This window comes from Balaenoptera borealis (assembly GCF_965194805.1).
Source record: "Balaenoptera borealis genome assembly, chromosome: 18".
In the NCBI taxonomy this organism is placed as follows: Eukaryota; Metazoa; Chordata; class Mammalia; order Artiodactyla; family Balaenopteridae; genus Balaenoptera; species Balaenoptera borealis.
In genome coordinates, this window is record NC_138877.1 from 70,948,630 (window position 1) to 70,965,063 (window position 16,434).

At 42.6% G+C, this 16,434-nt stretch overlaps 1 protein-coding gene and 1 pseudogene across 4 annotated transcripts in view; one reads left to right on the forward strand and one right to left on the reverse strand.

The window, feature by feature from the left end:
• FGF14 (fibroblast growth factor 14) overlaps positions 1–16,434 on the reverse strand; it is a 622,683-nt gene that overhangs the window by 596,795 nt on the left and 9,454 nt on the right. The window contains exon 2 of one of the 3 annotated variants that reach the window (XM_082366184.1): positions 9,129–16,434. This exon is cut by the window's right edge and continues 47 nt beyond it. The exons of 1 other annotated variant lie outside the window; for it this stretch is intronic. The gene's annotated coding sequence lies outside the window, so the exon portion shown is untranslated. The remainder of the gene's footprint in view (positions 1–9,128) is intronic. One more of the 3 variants, XM_082366185.1, reaches the window with a different exon arrangement.
• LOC309616019 (small ribosomal subunit protein eS6 pseudogene) lies at positions 1,938–3,469 on the forward strand (annotated as a pseudogene). Its single transcript has one exon. The product of its transcript is annotated as a small ribosomal subunit protein eS6 pseudogene (transcript).

A 16,434-nucleotide genomic window follows, 5' to 3' on the forward strand; every position in this document is an offset into this window, starting at 1 on the left:
GCAAACAAATTATATGTAAATATAGTATCATATTGTCAGTATATTAGTGAAATGCCCATGCTTTGAACATAGATAAACATAGGTAAGAAGAGTCAGAGCAATATTTTAATCAGAGATAAATATATAAAAATTGCTCATTCCTTATATCTATAAATAGTGTTTTATTTTCACAATGGTATTAATTTCCTTAAAGTGCTTATAAGTTTCATAAGGGTATTAATTTTTTTAAGTGCTTATAGGCTAAACTACAGTAAAAGTAGGCATTATTCATTAGATAAGTATACCCAGGGACTTCCCTGGTGGCACAGTGGTTAAGAATCCACCTGCCAACACTGGGGACACGGGTTTGAGCCCTGGTCCGGGAAGATCCCACATGCCACGGGGCACTAAGCCCGAGCGCCAAAAGTACTGAGCTAGCGCTCTAGAGCCCACGAGCCACAACTACTGAGCCCATGTGCCACAACTACTGAAGCCTGCGCACCTCAAGCCCGGGCTCTGCAACAAGAGAAGCCACTGCAATGAGAAGCCCGCGCACCGCAACGAAGGGTAGCCCCCGCTCACTGCAACTAGAGAAAGCCTGCGCGCAGCAACGAAGACCCAACGCAGCCAAAAATTAAAAATAAATAAATTTAAAAAAAAAAAAGATAAGTATGCCCATTGAGAGCCAAGTAAACAAATTTAAAAGTACAAAAAATGCACAAAGACCCCAAGGGTATTGCTAGTCGGTTTTGTGGGAAAATAAACCAATTTCCAGTCATAACCTATTTTACAGTTGTTGTTACCGTCACTGTATTTTTCAACTTAAAAATGTACCCATAGAGTCTGTCATACAGAGTGAAGTAAGTCAGAAAGAGAAAAACAAATACCGTATACTAACACATATATATAGAATCTAAAAAAAAAAAAAAAAATGGTTCTGAAGAACCTAGGGGCAGGACAGGAATAAAGACCAGACGTAGAGAATGGACTTGAGGAAACGGGGAGGGGGAAGGGTAAGCTGGAACGAAGTGAGAGAGTGGCATGGACATATATACACTACCAAATGTAAAACAGATAGCTAGTGGGAAGCAGCCGCATAGCACAGGAAGACCAGCTTGGCGCTTTGTAACCACCTAGAGGGGTGGGATAGGGAGGGTGGGAGGGAGACACAGGAGGGAGGAGATATGGGGATATATGTATACCTATAGCTGATTCACTTTGTTATAAAGCAGAAACTAACACACCATTGTAAAGCAATTATGCTCCAATAAAGATGTTAAAGAAAAAAAATGTACCCCATTTATCATGAAATGCTATCTAAGGACAGCTATGGACTCTTCATTCTATTTGGAATACTCCAGCCCGAATCCGTCCCTCATTTGGTCCAACAAGCAGAATCTCCTGACATAATTGGCAGTGGCAAAGGGAAAACGAAATGGGAGAGAAAAGGGGAAGGAGGGTGGATGAGTTCATTCCGTCCATCTCTATCGATATTGCTTCCTTAGCTCCAGGACCGACCATCCCCAGCAACTCTTCCACCTTTATCTAATCTTCCAAATCCCCTCTACTCCCCCTAGAAAGACTAAGATACCATATATTTGGAGGTAACAAAACTAACTTCTAAGTTACCTAGATGGCCTACTTATTGGAGAGAAGTTTAAAGTGCTAGTTAGACTGTACCAATCCATAATGTCCAACGCCAAGGTGCCTGACTAATAAGCCTGATATAGGAAGTAGACATACCTCACTGTTCAGCCATTCCATCCTATGCTGCAGTTCTCAGCATCTAATTTTATTTCTTTTTTTTGGGCGGGGGGAAGGCATTTTATTTATTTTTTTTAACATCTTTATTGGAGTATAACTGCTTTACAATGGTGTGTTAGTTTCTGCTTTATAACAAAGTGAATCAGTTATAGGTATACATATATCCCCATATCTCCTCCCTCTTGCATCTCCCTCCCTCCCACCCTCCCTATCCCACCCCTCTAGGTGGTCACAAAGCACCGAGCTGATCTCCCTGTGCTATGCAGTTGCTTCCCACTAGCTATTTATTTTACGTTTGGTAGTGTATATATGTCCATGCCACTCTCTCACTTTGTCACAGCTTACCCTTGAGACTAGCTCCCAAGTTTTACATCACTTGATAAGACGAACTGACACAGCAGAAAGGTTTCCCTGACAGACCCCGTGGGGCTCAGTGCTTAACACAGAGGAAGAGACTCCCTTCCTTGGACAGTATCTAGGCCCCTGCTGTGACCAGAGAGACAACAGTAGAATCATTATGTGTACCTAGGATTATTTCTAACTCATGAACCTGTCACACTAAAGGCCTTTGCCTTGGCTATTGTTTCTTCATGTTTGAGCTGACCTCTAACAAGGATGGTGCTAGTTAAACTTAACACTGGTTGATGTGGTCAGGTAGGTGGGGCCCTGTTCCAAGAGATGCAATGCACTAAGTGGTGGTCTCGGAAGTAGACACCAGCACAGACACACTGAACCGTATCATTTGTTAGTGCTCATTACGGCCCGTGAGGGTGCAGCGGGGCTGGGCCATGACCTTTAAAGTAAGAATGTATTTGTGGTAGGTTTCCTTATTCTAATTTACTATGATTTCATTATTTTGGTATAGAAAATTATGCTGGTGATAACCTACACACATGAACCCTAGGGTGTTTTTCAGTTCAAGTAACTGGAAAATGAGTGACGTTTCTGTGTAATGGAATGGGAGGTGTATGTTGGCATGAATGAAGGAGAAACCTTCATTCGTACCTTTTATGAGAAGCGTATGGCCACAGAAGTTGCTGCTGACGCTCTGGGTGAAGAATGGAAGGGTTATGTGGTCCAAATCAGTGGTGGAAATGACAACCAGGGTTTCCCCATGAAGCAGGGTGTCTTGACCCATGGATGAGTCCGCCTGCTACTGAGTAAGGGGCATTCCTGTTACAGACCAAGGAGGACTGGAGAAAGAAAGTGCAAATCTGTACAGGGTTGCACTGTGGAGGCCGATCTGAGCGTTCTCAATTTGGTGATCGTAAAAAAAGGGGAGACGGATATTCCTGGACTCACGGATACTACTGTGCCTCGTCGCCTGGGGCCCAAAAGAGCTAGCAGAATCCACAGAGTTTTCAGTCTCTCTAAAGAAGATGATGTCCGCCAGTATGTTGTGAGAAAGCCCCTAAACAAAGAACGTAAGAAACCTAGGACCAAAGCACCCAAGATTCAGCGTCTTGTTACTCCACGTGTTCTGCAACGCAAACGCTGGCGTATTGCTCTGAAGAAACAGCGTACTAAGAAAAATAAAGAAGAGGCTGCAGAAAATGCTAAACTTTTGGCCAAGAGAATGAAGGAGGCCAAAGAAAAACGCCAGGAACAGATTGCCAAGAGACGGAGGCTGTCCTCTCTGAGAGCTTCTACTTCTAAGTCTGAGACCAGTCAAAAATGAGATGTTCTAAGAGTAACAAATAAATAAGATCAGACATCACGAAAAAAATATATATATACAATAATATTTTAAAGTATTTCTACCAATTTAAAAGAATACAAGAAAGAAAGGGTCAAAGATCCGTCTTATGCTAAAACTGTTAACAGTGAAAGCAAAAGCATAGTTAGGCAAAAAACTGTTCCCAAGATTCACAGAGGTAACTCCTCCTTCTGCTTTGAGTAATAAAAATAAGAGAGCAAGATTATGATGCACAGAGCGAGTTGAATGACCCTAATTTCCTTTCCTGAAGGCTCTCACAAATATTAGAGGGCACCAAGACACTGAGTAAGCAAGTGTATGTATAGCTGTGGCAATCCATATGACGCAACTTGGACTGTGGCATCTTTAGATGCACATTTTAATTTTTTATTGAAAACTATGTTAATGCAACAACATTCAGACCCTTTACTTAACTCTGTAGCATTCAGACCTTTTGCATTGTGCAGCTGTCTATTGCCTTTACACTAACTGGCACCCAAAAAAAATTGTTAAATCACTCACTACCCACTGAAATGACAGAATTCAGGTTTATGCTGCTAATTTGCTCCCCGCACAGGGTGTCTACAACTGTTATCACCACCTCAAATGAATCCCTTCCCTTACTTGTATGAATTATGCTTGTGACCCTATAAATATGCATTTTATAAACTTATAAACTAGGATCTCTAACAAGGATCCCAGTTCTAAATCAAAAAATTGAAACTGCTGCTTATAAAGCATTACTAGTTATGTATTTGTAAACTTTAAAGGGCCATTGAGAATTGAATTAGTGCTCTTGTTTTAACAAGTGATATTCCTTAAAATATTATTTGATAAATTGTGTGGCATTCTTAAGCGTTAAGATAACCGAGAAATAGATATTGACCCCCTAAAACACAATTCAAATTTTATAACAGAAAGGAGCAGAAAATCAAAATCCATTTCCAAAAGTTGTGCTTTTAGCAAATTGTTCCTTAATGCATCTCTCCACTAAGCAACGGTCATCAAGGGTTACTCAAACATAGATCTGCTGCTAGCGCCAGAGCAGTTTATCAGGATTCTCGTGTAAGAAATTGTGGTTCAAATGGCTGGAAATTTCCCTGTAGCCAAATTGCCTGTGACATTTTCAGTCCAGCGATGTTTCACTAGAAAACATCATCTTACTGGGAAATTAACTGCTGCCCCAAGTACCTTAGGCGCCACAAAGTTGTGCCGTCTTCCCACTCCAGAAACATTCCCTAGTTCACTAAATTTTACCACATCCAGTCTAACTCCTCTGCCAGGCTTTTGGACTCCAAATTATGATTCCTCTAATCCCCCAACATAAGATTCCATTAACATTCCCAAAATCCCCAACCATGAACCTTTCAGCCTTTGACTTTCACTCACATTGCTCCCGTTGCCAAGAATATACTTATCTCTCCTGCCAAATGAAACACGCTTTCAAAAGTCAGCTCAGGTCACACTTCTCGACAAGATTTCCCTTTCTTCTCGGCTCATCTTTGATGGGTCTCCTACAGACGCCCTGTGGCCGTCCATCATTCAAGACTCTCTCATTACTGGTGTTCTCTGTACACTGAGCTTAAGTACTTTGGGGCCAGAGACCAAATCCTTATGGAATGTTTTAAATCTCTCCCAGTAACTAACACGGAACTTACCACAAACAGTTATTTAATAAATACTAATAGGTTTATTGTATAGATTGTATATTGTCTGTCTTCTCAAAACCTCAAGATCATTTTCTAGATAATTTCCAAATAAATTTTTCTCTATGTTAAGTGCATCTTTGGAACAACAAGAATGGCAGTCCTGAAGAAACCAGAAAGGGAAGAAAAGGTTGCTGTGCGGAAACAGCTTTAAAGAACAACTTATCCGTGGGATTTCTGCTCTGTCTCCTAAGAGCTTTTGACTCAGACTATCTTCACGAGGATATCTGCATTGCAGACAACCTTGCACTCTAAAGATAGTGCTTCCAGGTTAGAGGGCGATTTTTCCCCCCCCTGGACCCCAGGATAATAAAGACCATGGCTCGCTGCTGGGCAAAGGTTGGGCAGTTTTGAAAGCCGTTCCTTAAAAGAAGGGGGATTTCCTAAACTCAGAGGTCCTCAGCTGTGACACAAAACCACTGTGTGCAGGCGTCCACCTCGGCTACTCAGCACCGCCCCTGGGAGATGTCAGGACAAGGGAAACAAGAACGTGGCGTCTGTTGTGCCCTGAGTGATCCAGTCCTTTATCTCTGACCCAGGACCCTCCGTCCTCAGCCAGCATCTCTGTAACTGGGGCGGGTCGGCTTGCGAACCCTTTGTAGTTTCGGGCAACTTTTGGATGTTAACTAAAAGTGGGTGTGTTCAATTAGGAGTTTCTAGTTTACAAAAGAAAACAGAAGTTACCGCATGGAAGTCTACACATCTCACGTGCGATGGTATAGGTGGATCTCAAAAACAACAACGTGTGGAGTGAAAACAGCAAACTCAAGGCATGAGGACTCCAGGATCCGATGATCTGAGGCTCTAGGACAGGCTAAGGTAAAGTCAGAGAGCAGGACGGTAGCTGCCTCTCACAGAAGGCACGGGTGGGAACTGAATCGAACTGAGAATCAGGTTTCTGGGCGACGAGAATATTCTATATCTTAAATGGGGTGTCTGGCACAAGGATACACACAATAGTCAAAAGACATCAGACTCTACAGTTAAGAGCTGCGCATTTTAATGTATGTAAATTACGCTCAATAAAAAAGCATTACAAATTCTAAATATCTGAACATGTTGCAAACACTGAATATGTTGCATTCCTCTTTAGTTTCAGGATATAATGATTCACAGAAACACTGAGACAACACCAGCCACTTTCACATATACACTTTGAACACAGTCTTTAGGGAGGTAGCTGCAATACAGGAATTTAAGAGGTTGTCTCTGGAGAAAGACTGCTTGGGTTTCAACCACTGGCTGGGTGCCGCCAGGCAAATTCCTCAACCTCTTCATGCCTGGGCGTCATCCTTTTTCAGATAAATGTAAGAAAAGTTCCCACATATGGTTTTTGAGGACTAAATTAGGTAATATAGATAAAGTATCTAGTACATAGAAAGCACCCTATAAAGCTAGTCTTTTATTATTACTTAGAGCATAAATACTAATACAGGATTCAGAATAATTCAGGATATTTCTGTTCAAGTAGAAGAGCAATAAGTCTTTTAAAATCTAGTAAGTTTAAAGGCATTCATTAGTGGGACTATTAGGCAGAATAATTATAATAATATCCCCAAATTATTTAATTATATAACCGATTAAAGCAATAGATCCACATCACAGTTTTTTTATCACGTATGTGAAGCACAGAAAGAAAAAAATTAAGTCAAATAAATGCTACTTTGGGTAAGTGTCTCAAGTTCAGACAGATGTGTCTCGTTTACTGTCTGACAACTGTATTGTTAGCATTTTTTGCCGTTTTCCCCTAATGTAATACATGTAAAAGTTGAAAAGCCAACGGAATACTAATCCCAGCCTTGCCTGAAGAGTTAAATTGATGACAAACCTTTTGAAAGACACAACTAAAGGAAAGATGTGAAGGGACAAAATCTCGAGTATGACAGTACAAATACAAGGAGAGCGGGACAAAGTGGGGCAATCCTCAGTGATGGAAAACAGAGTAGCAGGACTCCACGGCCCTGCAGATCAGGCCACACTCCACCTTCAGCACGCACGTCAGGGGTTCACGTTCCCGTGAAAAGGCACGTGTGCCACAGATGGACCAGAACCACCTAAGCACTGTGTTCTTTAAGATGATTCCCAAGATTTTAAAAGGAAATATGATTAGGAAAGATAAACAATAAACAATCATGACCCCCCCAAATTTCTATCTTTTTCAAATTTATTTATATTTTAATTTGTTACTGTACCATTAAAATATTTCTAACATTTAGTATCTATTCTATTTAAAAATATTTCCAATATTTTTTATCTATTATCATATATCTGATGTATGAGGAATTCTATGTCACTTAATTGGCATATGAGTGGAAAGTTTAAATGTGAAAGAAAAAATAGTTAAGAAAATGTTGCGGCAGAATGATGGTAACTGCTGAGTGTTTAATTCGGAAAGGGATTCAGGCCTCCTAGCAAAGAGAGCCCTTTCTTTGCTTACCAGCAATAACACCTGGGGTACAACAGAAACACAACCAAAAAACATGAGTTTCAGACTCTGAAATAAGTGGCTGTTTAAGAAAAAAACAGAAACCCTACAAATGTTTTAGTCTTTAAGCCTTCTCATTTTCACATTTCTTCTTTTTTAAAGTACGACAGTAGTATGCCACGTGCTCCACACAGCAAGTGGAAAGAATAGAGATCACAATCCGTCCCAAACTACACTTTGTCTAAGTAAGAGGCAGCATTACAGAAGAGGCTAGCTACCACACACTTCAGTGAACCACTGTAACTGCGCAGACAACAAAATGTTACGGGGGGTAAAATGCATTTTAATTACAACTACGTTCATTGTTACCCAAGAAGCAGGTGCACAAACTTACATGTGTAAATTCAATAAAGTTCACACTTCCTTCTCCTTTCTTGCCAGACCTGAATAATCTGAAAAATTGGCTTTTAATTGTATTATTTGACTCCTCAAATGGAACAAAGTATTGCACACAAATCATCCACTATCAACAAAGAACTGTATATCATTTAAAAAGAAAACAAAAAACCTTTGACTTATCTTTATTGTAAGGCATTTTTTTGATCCCTAAGGACTTTCAGGTTTGGAGTCAAGAAAACGAACCCTTTATCCCAGAGCAGTTCTCCTAGAACTTCCTATTTAAATTATGATCTAGAAGGAGAAACCTGTCAAAGTTTTCTACTTGCTATTAAAAGTTACCACAGCCCCTCGAATACAAACAGTCTGGAGAGAGTCAAGTTTTTGCTCCGTGCTTTGAGGAGACAGGAGTGGTCTACTGGCAAATGGTCAGTGGCTCAGCATCAAAAGGAACGGTCCAAATCAAAAACCTGTGGTCAGAAACATCTTAGACACCTCCCTCTTTTCCCTTCCCAAATTCAAACTGGCCACTGAGATAGAGGGACTCCACTTCCTCTCCAGCCCCTGTCACTGCCTTATTTCTGACCTCACCACTTCCTCTGTGGCCTTTCTTACCTTCAATCCCGCTCCACGCAAAGATATTTTCCACACTGTTGCCATAATGATTATCTAAAGGGTAAAGCTGACCAAAAGTCTTCAAGATTCCAAAACAGCTTTACTGAAAGATTCACTGCAAATGGCTAATGCAAAATTAAGGACACAAGAGGCACCTAAAACAGAAGACTCTAAGTAGTGACTTCTACTACTCCCCGTATCCGTCACCTCAGTCTTCACTGTCTGCTCGTCCTCTATCTGAATTGCCTTTCCACTCTGAGGAAACTACAAGACCATAAACAGATTAGTGACAGTACAGATGCGCCCACACCTGCCCTTGAAGGGTGGCCCCCAAATGCGCCCCTCTCAGAGTTCATGGGACTCCAAGGGATTCTCCAGGAAACCAGTAAACCGCTACCAGTTATTCTCTTAAGCAGCCAATAGGAAATTCAAGTTAAAATTAGTGAAAAACCTTGCCAAATTCAGGGAGATGCCAGAGCTACACTCGACTTTAAACCCCACTTGCTCTGGAGCCTAAGAAAACTGGCAGATGCCAGAGAATTCTTACCAGAGTCAGCTCTCCTGCATCTCTGTCTGTAGTGCCCAGTTGAGAGGGGAAAGGAAGATCTCACGCTGTTCCTTCCTTTCCAAGATGCACTGGTTGTGGATCCTTTCTCTCCCAGGGACAGCTATTGCCTTCTTGTTTGTCTCATTTTGGGTCTTGAGAACTTGGCCTGGGCACCATCAGGCTGAGGGCCCTCAAAATACGGCCGGACGGAAGTGTGGATGGCACGCCACTTGCAGCTAGTGTCCTACTGACCGTTGCCAGCGCTCAGGGGAACTAAGTCTTTCTTTGGCTACCTTTGGATGTGGCTCTGGATCTTGGGAGGGTAGGATCTTTTGCACATTCTTTGGGGACACCTCTTGAGTCCAACAGGTTGTTCAGTACTGCCAGGAATATTTACTGTTTGTCTCGGCTGAAACCTGACAAGATATTTGAAAAAACAAAACAAAACTTTTTTTTTTAAGTAGCTCTACTGTGAGAATTTGGCCAGACTGGAAGCTGATATTCAGAGCCTGATAGGAACTTTTTTTGAGGCCTCCTCCCCTAAGCTAAGTGAAACTATGTATACCCAGAAGGAAAGACCTTCCAAAACAAAAAGCTCTAAATCTAGAACACAGAAATCTTTTTATTTCCATCTTAGTTGAAGACCTTCTCCCGGATCTAAAGATGCAAACAGAAGATAATGTAGTTGGATGGGTGATCAGCCCTTCGATGTCATAAAGGTTGCAACTCAATTCTTTGAAGAATTAAAAACAACTATCCCTGTCTCAGGAACTGAGTCTTTGTAAGAACAGAAATGCAGCTACCGAAGCAAATCAAAGCCCATCTATCCTTTATACCAATCCCAAAACCTCCCCTATGCTGACACATATTGTAAAATTCTGGATTTAGGAAACAAAAGTCCTTCTTGGAGGCACTTACTTTCTTTCCCTGTGCCTTGAGATGTAAATATTCTACCCAGTCTTCTTGAGGAACTGATGGCCAGTTCTTTGAAAAGCAAACTTCAGGGAGGTAATTCTTATAAGGGGAACAAAAAAAGGTAAAAAGACTATTTGGAAACTAGGCCAACAAAAAGTCTTTAAAAAGTGTAAAGCCATCTGAGCAGGTAACCTTAACCTACTCCATCTGCGGAAACACAATTTGGATCTAGCTGTTCTTTTATAAACTAGTGAGCTTGCCTTCATACCCTCAAAATAGTCTTTTTCAACTTCTAAATATACAGTGAAGTTGTGTGTGTGTTTTAAGATGTGAAAATGCTTGTGATTCTTCCCAATAGTCCAAGATAACAGAAGGAAAAACAAGCCAAGGTAGGTCGAGTCCTCTCCAAAAAATGTTTAGAGACCGCAGGAAAAGACATCTGGGGAATACAACATATACAGAGGAATGCCATCTGTTTCAGCACCCATCACACAACTCTGTAAAATGCATGAAGATCTCTTGGTGGTGTCACCAGTAAAATACAACGCGTGTCTTCTTCCAGGGCTCAAAGCCGTGAACTGTGCTTTCCCTACCACTCAAAACCGGCTCTTGGAAGAGTCACCTCTGCACCGGGAAGGAGTTGCCACACCTCTAAAAGGTCGGTCATGAGCCCGCAGGTGGCCTTCGATCTCTGAAAGCCTCGGGTTTAAACTACAACTTAAATATACTCAACGTAGTCCAGGAGAGATACAGGGAAGAGAGAAAAGTTCATTCAGAATCCGGATCGGGTGGAAAGTTACATGACGCTTGGAACATGAGAGCGGGGGCCGACCTGAGATTATTCTAATCAACGCCCTTGCAGTGCCGTCGAAGAAACTGAGGCCCAGAGAACTTCAGGAGCCCTCCTCGGCCTCCCAGTAGCTAGTGCGGGCTGGGCTCATGCTCTCCCAGTCCGGAACTTGGGCGCATCCTTTTCCTCTAAACCCTGCAGCGCGTCGAGGGGAGGCGGCCACCTGTGAGCTGGAACCAAACTCTTCCGCCGCCCTTCGGCCCGGAGACACACTGGTGCGCGCGCGACGTCGCCGGCCCGGAGCCCGCCAAGGTGCGCCGCGTCAACGGCAGACGCGGCCCGCGCGCCCCGCGGCTTCCGGCCACGTGGTTTCCATAGCAACGGCTGCGCCGGCCTCCGAGCCCCCAGAGACGCTCCAGGGTCAGAGGTCATCCCTGTGGCAACGGAAACCTCCCGCGCTACGGCGGCTCGGACGGGCCGCTTCCGCCGCATTGCGCCGCAGAGCCCCAGACCCCCCGAAGAGTGGATCGCGGGGTGGCCGGTCCCGGGAGTTGTGGCCGCGGGTCACAACGGAGGAAGGCCACGCGTCGCCTGCGTGCCTCCTCTGTTCGGGGCTCCATTAGGCAGACTCCGAGCCCGGCTCCGGCCAGATCCCCGAGGGGCCCGACTCCTGGAAGCAGATCCGAGCCGCAGAGGTGGCCGGCTCGCGGCGAGCAGAAAACAGTCCACGGCCCGCTCGCTGCTCTGGCAAGCGGGGCTCTGCCCCAGTCGTGCGTCCGCCTTTGCCGGTGGCTCCGGAGGGCGGAAGCTGAGTAGCTGAGTGTGGTTTTGGGAAAGCAGGGCGCCACCAAGTTTGCAGATGACTGCTTTAAAACGGAAAAGAACAAAATAGGAAGGGAGGGGGCACCTCCTTTCAAAGCAAGTGAAACTCGAGGCTGTTGAGGTGCTGTCCCCTCTAGAACGGAAACATGCCACATCGGATGGTGCCAGTGACCATCTTCACAGAAAGGAGTTCAGACAGGAAGAGAGAAAATTCAAATTCACTCCACTGTTTTTCGGAATGCCTTCCTTTTGGAGAACATTAAAGATCAGAAAAGAAAATGAAGGGGGGGCCCTTGCAGAGGGAACCAAATGGTGCCCTAACACTTGTTATTTAAAGGCTGAGCGGGCCAGAAGGGGTGAATGCGCTTGTGTGTTTGAGGAAGGCCTGAGCCCAGGGAATGTTTCAAACCATGTTTCAGGATGCCCTGGCGTGGAGCATGAAGAGAAAGAAGGCCACTAACAGCTTTTTTTCCTTCTTGGTTTTACCATTTAGAAGCCAAATTCTTGGTTGGCACTGCTGGAAAGGAGTAGGCGTTAAGTGAACTTAACCAAGTAAATTGTATGACAGTGGCAGTTAAGTCCCACAGTTAACTTTCTCAGAGAACGCTATTTTTCACCATTAGTTCATTTAATACAAATGTACTGAAAACCTGAGACTTGTCATAACCTGAGAGTTTTTGTCAGGGGACAGCGATAAAGGCAACAGTGCTCAACAATTGTTAGGTGACTTTCTTCGATGGTGTTAGTAGGTTAGATAAACAAAAACTTCAGTGTTCCCTGTAAAACATGTCTGCACTATGCCTCCTTTTTTGCTTTCATGTTTAGGAAAGCCCTAAGAATTCCTCCTTTCAACTCCTCTTCCCTTCATCATCCTGCCTTTTACTTCTGGCCAAAGCAGAAAATTAGTTTGTACCAACTAGAGAAATATACAGGGAAAACATCAAGACATACTTGGTCCTTCAGAAGCAGAATAGCAAAAAAAAAACTTAGTGCATCTCTGCAGGCATATGGAGGAACTGAGAAGTCGCCCTCAGACAATTCCCTGCTGTTCTGTGCTCAAGTTCAACTCTTATAACTAAATGTAGCACATGGTACACAATCTAAAACCCTAAGAAACACCACACAGACTATGGCACCAGGCAGATAGACGTGTCAGCAGGTATTTCCCTGGCCCACTGTCCCTCCTGGAGGTGGTAGTAAGTTGGGCTCAAAGGTTTTATTAAGAATATAGACACGATGCAATGTCTCATTTTAAACTTAGTAGAGGAGCTTCAAATATACTGTTCAAACATCCCAACTGTTTCCCCATAAGGCATAAGAAACTCTTGAATAAATGCTTCCATTTTGAGACATCTACATATTTATAGAAAGCTTATGAGTCAATTGAGTGAGTTAATGATGCCAAAATGTACAAAGGAGCAAAAACTTTGGTTGTTGTCCTTGTTACAATATGTATAAAAACACTTCACAAAAGTCCTCAGTGTTTGTGTTGCTAAAACATGGAAGACTGGGTTTGAACATTTTTAAAGGAGTGGCTCCACGTGGGAAATGTGAACCATAGAATTAGCTTTAGCACCTTCTGAAAGCAATGCATCGTTTGAACGGATGTTCTCAGGGAGGCTGCCTAAGATGAGAACAGGCTGGATATGGGTACAACTAAAGTGATCTCCACCGTTAAAACCAACTTTAGATGATCACTGATTGGATTTCACGCTTGTTAACTTGGATATAAATTAAAACAAACATAAAACAAAACAGTTGACAGTCCCAACAAGGCAATACTTGGAAGCCTACCTAACATGCCATCCTTTGGTTCAGGAAGTGCTACTGCCTGCAAAACTCATTTTGCTGCTTCAGTAATGAAGCTTCCTAGATGGAATCCAAGACCCACTCATATTACATGGAATCCCACGCTGAAGGCAAGAATATTAGAAAGCGAAGGACCTTACATCTGTTTGGTGTTCCAGCCATGCAGTCTGAATTTGATGTCTCCATTTTACATATGCTCAGTGTTTAGAAATGCACAGGTTATGGACCATTTGTGGCTCACCCAGCTCTACAGGAACCCAAGATGAGTCGGCAGGCGGAGGAGAAGGGGTGAAAAATGCTTACTCTTTTTTCTTCTCCCTCTTCCTATTTTCTCACTTCTCAAAGCCATGACCGCCCCTAGATGTAAAGCAAGAAGCTTTAAAAGAATAACATATATTTAAATGAGTGACAGTGGCACACCAGATGTTTTTGGCACCTAAAACAGCTTAGTCAAAGGCAAAAGCAGAGCTGGAAGACACCCCAAAAAAGTAGGAAATAGAAAGTGACAGTGACTTCTACCAAGCCCTGCTTGTTTCATCTCAAAGTTTCATGGCAGAGAGGGAGACAGTTCAGAAGAGGAAACACTCAGGGCCATGAGTTTGTGGGATTTTCTAAATGTGCTCCGCAGAACTAGGTCTAGGGCACCCGCTTCATACCCTCCTTGCCACAAACACTGGTACCCAATAAAATTACATCTGGTTACAATTTTTCTTAAAATCTCTGCTTTCCAAAATCCTATCAAGCCGTGGAAGTTTGTATGTGTGAGTAGCTGTATATATTTGAGGGTCTGTGGCTTCCTTTGCCTGTTGGACATTATGTATCTGAAGAGACATCCATGATACGACCTTCGTATTTATCTTTAGTGTGGACTTTTTTTTTTTTTAATATTTATTTATTTATTTGGTTGTGCTGGGCCTTAGTTGTGGTAGGCGGGCTCCTTAGTTGTGGCATGCAAACTCCTAGTTGCGGCATACATGTGCGATCTAGTTCCCCAACCCGGGCCGCCTGCATTGGGAGCACGGAGTCTTAACCACTGCGCCACCAGGAAAGTCCCCTATTGTGGACTTCTTTTTTCCAACCATATTCATTTCCTTAGTAGCCATTGCTCAGATTTCAGTGACCTAGATTATTTCCCAAACTGGCCTGTGACACACGTCAGTCAGTCCAAACTCTCAGTACTAATTTAAAGAAACATATCAACCCCTCCTCCAGGCAAAGTAAGTGCCTTGGACTCAGTATTCCCCATTTAATGATCTGCCTAAAATACAGTCACCTTGCATGACTCATGCAGTGAGAGTTGAAGCAGGTAACATCTATTCTAAACATATAGCTATTCCTCTACTGGGAAAATAAGGGAAGGTAGGACATTAAGCGTGTGTGTGTGTGTGTGTGTGTGTGTGTCCTCTGATAATAGTTGTATTGTGAGATATTGGACATGTTTATGAAGACAGTAAATTTACTTTCTATCCAGGATTTCTAAGCTATTGCAATTTATTTTAAAAAGCATATATTTTGCAAATATATTCTTCATGCTCTTTTCCAGTTAACTTTTACATAAAAACAACTAAAAAAAACCTACTTAATTAACACCTCTTATTTAAACATGAATTAAGAACTTTTGGGTAGATGAGTAACTTTGCCCTTAAGTTCATGACTCTATTATTTGCTTATTTCTACACCAACCTGATTATATAGCAGTGCTCTGAAATTCCTCTCAGGAACCCCTGACCAACTGCCTGTACTTCTTGACAATTTAAAGCAGTGGGAATAATCAGTAAATTATTTTATAACTTACAAATATGGGGAAGAAAAATTCATCTAATAAGAAGTCGTTACACCAAATTCATGATCCTACTACTGGTACGTGCAGGTATTCTGACAAGCTTCTTAGTTTGAAACCAGTTAATTGTCCTCGTTTTAGACTTAAGATAACATAATAGGTAGTAGTCAATCTGTTCTTTTTGGTTTTAACAGTTAAGAGGATTTTAGTCTTTGTTTTATTTCAATTACCCAATTAAGTTCTTAGTTATACTGCTATCTTGGGATCAAAAACCTGCAAACGATTTTAGGCTTCATGTTAATAGCAGAAGGAGAATGGAATTTACCAACTACAGTCCTGAAAGGGAATGGCTAGGCATGGGATGGTTTAAGCTCAAAAGGCAAAACTTTTAGAAGGTGAAATACATAGTGACACATTAATGTCCCATTTAAAAAATAATTTACAAAATGCTCCAACTCCCAGGTTGGAACTCTCACCCCTGGCAATCTAAGACTTAAGCTATCCTAGTGGAATAGTTGGAGTGGTTGTTAGAGTTTGAGTTAACCCATCAATTCACCCCCCGAGTACTTTAGCATTCATAAGCTGCAAAATAAATTGCTCTAAAAATAAGTCGTCATTTGTTTGACACCTTCCAAACGCCTCGGAAGGAAAAAAAAAATCCATTCCAGAGAGATGAAAGTGGGTGGGGTGCGGGAGGTGTAATAAAAAGATCTTGAATCGTGTATGGGTGAAACTTAGCGTTTCCAGTAAAACTGTTTACAAAAAAAAAAAAAAAAAAAGACATTATCAAAGGAAGTAAGGAAACTTCCTGTTCCATGCTGAATTATTGCCCACTGTCCAGCACTATGGAGGGACTGACTTCAAGATCCCTAAACAAATGGCCAAGTCTAAAGAAATGCTTTTCTAGTAGTCCTGTCTCAGAGGGAGCTAAATCTTTCCAAAGAAGAACACAAGAAGGCTTCAAAAACCAGTAATTTTACTGTGTGAGGGAGGAACCCCACCGCAGCCCTTGGCTTGTCCCACTTTAGGAAGTCTTGCCAAAAGGGTCTTCGCGTGAACTTGTGAGATGGTAGTGTTGCAGATCTAGCTATGACCAAGGCATCAGCAAGTGCTGGGCTTCATGCGGGGTTAGGGTACACCTGACAGCCCAACTGGAGACGTGGTTGGTAAGGTGACCACACTGCTTTCTC